At 51.8% G+C, this 4,135-nt stretch overlaps 1 long non-coding RNA gene across 1 annotated transcript; it reads right to left on the bottom strand.

Moving 5' to 3' along the window:
- Window positions 1-284: 284 nt before the first annotated feature.
- On the bottom strand, window positions 285-3,125 carry LOC120385097. The gene is made up of 3 exons (XR_005589262.1): window positions 3,100-3,125; window positions 2,166-2,260; window positions 285-899 (listed from the first exon to the last, which is right to left on the bottom strand). It is a non-coding gene; the product is annotated as an uncharacterized LOC120385097 (long non-coding RNA).
- Window positions 3,126-4,135: the final 1,010 nt, after the last annotated feature.

Raw genomic sequence — 4,135 nt, forward strand, 5'->3', positions numbered from 1 at the left:
CAGCTCTCTCTATCAGTGTTATAGAGGGTGAAAAAATGTTGAGTTTATCCCGTATAAGCTTTATACAGAGTAAAATGGATTTATTTGGGGTTTGGACTCCATTGGAGCAGGGGCGGCTCTAGGATTCCGCTGACCCAAGCACGGCGGCATGCCGTGGGGGGCGCTCTGGCAGTCGCGGTCCCTGCGGGATGGCCACCGGAGCCGCCTGCCGCCCTCCCGCGGGACACCGTCCCACGCGCGCGCGTTTGGTGCGCTGGTGTCTGGAGCTGGCCCTGATTGGGGGGTCTTCTGCGCGTTAAAGACAGAAACACTTCTGTAAGTTGCTTTCAGGTGAAATCTGCTGCTTTGGGGCACGTGGTTCAGACCCTGGGTCAGTGTTGCAGCAGACGGGCCTGTCTGGCTCAACAAGACTACCTGTCTGGAGTAGTCTTGGCACAGCAGGTGGCAGTTCCCAGGAGTGTTTCTGTGCTCCAACCCATCACGCCCCTCAAGGCCTGCTCAGCTGGTGGGGGTATTGGGCTCCGGTGATTGCTAATCCAGAAGGACTGGTCCTACGTCTCCCCAAGGCAGTCATGGCTATATGCAAGAGGCACCAGGCTGCTCCCACATCCAAACTTATCACACCGCATAGCATTCTATTGTCCTTTCCCCTTGCCTTTATCCCACAGAGGTCTCCCCTAACCACATCCGCTGAAGCAAGGTAGAGAGCAGGGCTAGCATGCCATGACCAGGAACTCTTGCCCAGTGATGTGTAAGGAAGAGAGGTGAGGACTGAGACTCTCTGGTTACATGCCTCTGGAAAGTTGGATGGCTAGATTGCTCAGGTCCATTTCTTCCCGATCCTCTTCCTGGGGCTGAGAGTCCTGCCCTGCTCCGCTCCACTGGCCTGGAGGAGTCTTCTGCAAGCACAGGAAATAACCCAAGAAAGAGTCTACACTTCCCAAAGCTCTACTGGTGCGTGAGCTCCTGCTTTCCCTGCCTCCCTCGCCCATCCGCTCTGCATCACCCCCAGTGGATGAACAGAAATGGATTCAACACCTATGGCTCAATAGGCTGGTTACACCCATTTCCGCATCACTCTAGCACCCAGTACCTCAGTATGAGTCTCTTGCACTCCTCCCCAAGCTCCCCTCTTGCAGACCTTTGAGACCAAGCCTCTTGGGATGCACACATGACCAGATTCAGTCATGTTCCTACATAAAAATGGTTAACCTTGTCTAAAGAGAAAAATACTTTCTACATTTCAAACAGTAATTATCCCATATTTAACTGCTGTCTAAGTCGGGCTTAAAACAGGTCTTTGCATTTAAAAAGGTTGTCCAAAAATTGTGTAATTGTATAAACATTCGAGAGCTTGGTTATTGCTTAAAAACAAGTTCAACTTTAAATGAACCTTATAAACAATTTATTAATAATTTGGAGCTTCCTTGGAAGTTTTGTTACTGGGGCATGCATAATTAACAATCAAACCTAGGGTCTTCACTTTAAAGTGTTAATTTCCACATTATTCTGAGTAATGAGGCTTTTCAGCCCATATTTATATATTTACTATGAAACAAGCAATTTTTGTCCTTATGGAGCATTTGTGAGCTTTGCCATAGCGATAAAGCTATTGAAAAAGAAAAGCAAACAGGGTGAGGCAGTGAAGTGGCTGCCTACTCTGTAAAGCCTCCATCACATACACTTGCTGGTAAATGGCCACTGGAAAAACCATCTCTTTCCTAATTTGGACGTTAAGATTCTATTAGAGTCCAACCGGAACAGTGAATGGAAGTTAAGATGCTCTGGTACTCGCTCTATTAGAGTCCAACCAGGAACAGTGAGCAGAAGTAACGTTTCCTCCCGTTCTATAACTGATGGGGTGGGGTGGGGTGGCGGCAGGGGCAAGGGGAATTGAGAATGGGGGTGCCTGACGTGTTGGGGTATGGCGTTCCCCTACTTCAGCTCCACAGGCTGGCGCCTGCACTCCCGTGACAGGCAGGGTCTGGTGCAGAGCATGGCATGGCAGGCAGATGACATCTCCCATAATGCCAGGGCCCTTTCACAGCAAGGGTGGCATCTCCCCATGCTAGCACGGACCCCACCTACTCCTCCCGCTTTCTCCTGACAACAGCACCACCCTTCACGGCACCACCTCATGGCAACTTCTGCTTCTGGGCTCTCACCGGAAATGGGAAGTCCAGTCGGGCCTGGCAGTGGCTGACAGGCAACGGAGACAGGAGACACTGCCACTCCCATGGTGCCACAGGGGCCACCGTGGCTGGTGGGAGATAGATAAATAGATAAATGTCTGTGTACCTCCCAGCACTATGTCTCCTTTAGTGCTTGTGTCCCCCTGTCCTGCTTAGTCTGTGTGTTCCTTACCTGAGCACACTGTGTGTCCCAGGCATGGTCTGTCTCACCTTTGGGTCCAGCCTAACAGGGGCGTCTGTCCCCATCCTCTCACCAGTAACTTCTCCCCCAACACACACAGGAAAGGGACTGCTCTGTGCAACAGAAACCAGCCTATTCCCCGCCCCGCAGGCTGGGAGCTTGCTGCTTCCTTCACTCGCATCACAAGTTACAACAAACCCCCACTGACTAACTAGGATGGGGTGGAGCATGTCACCAGGCCATAATATTCTGGGTAAGCCCTTGATGACCAGTTTAGGAGCATCCTCTCATGTGGCCTTCCTTGCCTCTGGCTAGCGGTGATGACAAGAGGGGGATGTTGTCCCCCTGCCCCGGGCTCCCCGGGCTGGCAGAGCCTCGTGCTACGACCTGGGCAGATCGACTCTTACCTCTGCTAATCAGGGTTAGCCCCACAGTCAGTGAGGGATCAGGTAGGGCTCAGTTGCTAATTTTGGGCCTGGGATTGCCCACTTCTACAGGCTCAAAGTTGGTGGGGGAGCTGTGGTATAATTGTACCTAAATAACCTCTGGCATACTTTATTTTTGTTCTCAGAAGGTGCCCATCACCATATCTGAGCTGACTGTCACAGAGTCCCCAAATCACGGAGTCCCCAGGTTATGCTCTGGAACGTCTCCATACGAGGCCAGTCAGGAGTCTGGGGGACCCTCCGCTCTTTGTGCGCACTGTCTCCAGGGCAAGATGCTTACACAGCTTCGACCTTCCTGGATCTGACCTCGGGCATTCAGCATCCCCTTCTACGCCGTGCGCTTGCTGCAGCAAGTCCACCCAGACGGGGCTCCTGGGGAAGCCAGAGTGCCTTGCACCCCAACTCCGCAGTCAGCAGTGACTCTCAGCCAGCTAGTAAAACAGAAGGTTTATTAGTTGACAGGAATGCAGTGGGTAGAACACAACTTGTTAGCACAGAAATCAGTGACTTTCAGCCAAGTCCATCTTGGGAAGTCCTGAGCCAGAAGCTCTTCCAGTCCTCCCAAGCAGACAGCCTACCTTCCAGCAACCCGACCTCCCACACCCCCATTGCTCCTCCTCCCTGTCTTTGTCTTGCTTCCCAGGTAAAGAGTCACCTGGGCGTCACCTGGTTGTATCCCCCTCCTGGGTATCAGGTTACAAAAGGCACCAGTCATAGCATATGGGCAGGCAGCTGGAGAAGCCTCACCTGCCCCAGAGGTCTCGGCCAAAGTCACGCACCCCTATTCCCACCACCGAGGTATTAGTGCAGCATGCAGGGAAACTGAGGCACACACAGTATTCATGCAAAACAGTAAAATACACATAGGCTCAACAGTAAGACACACATACACCATAACAAGGGAAAATCCCCACTTTGTGACACTGACGTTTTAGATTCCTGCTGCCTCTGTCTTGGTACATCATTTCACCCCACTTCTCTATACTAGCCTATCTTTTTTTCTTTCTCTCTACTCTGTTCCAAGTCTGGCCGGTCTTAAGAATGACTCAGCTTTGTTATACGCTGTACTCGGCACCACGGGCTGAAGCAGCATGAGCAGCATCTCTCTGGGAATGAGAAAGCTAGAGTGAGATGTTCTCCCAAGACCATTGCGTGAGTCAGGATCCAGGGGCCGAGAGCGCTAGCTGTCCTTGTGTCCTGCCTGCAGCATCTGAGACAGAAGCTTCTGTTCTTTTCTATCCCTCCTGGGTGGCTGCCATGACAGCAGTGCTAATCTGAACAAAATGACTGTGGATCTGCTATTCCGCATTTAACGG

Source organism: Mauremys reevesii, linkage group 17 (genome assembly GCF_016161935.1).
Source record: "Mauremys reevesii isolate NIE-2019 linkage group 17, ASM1616193v1, whole genome shotgun sequence".
Taxonomy (NCBI): Eukaryota; Metazoa; Chordata; order Testudines; family Geoemydidae; genus Mauremys; species Mauremys reevesii.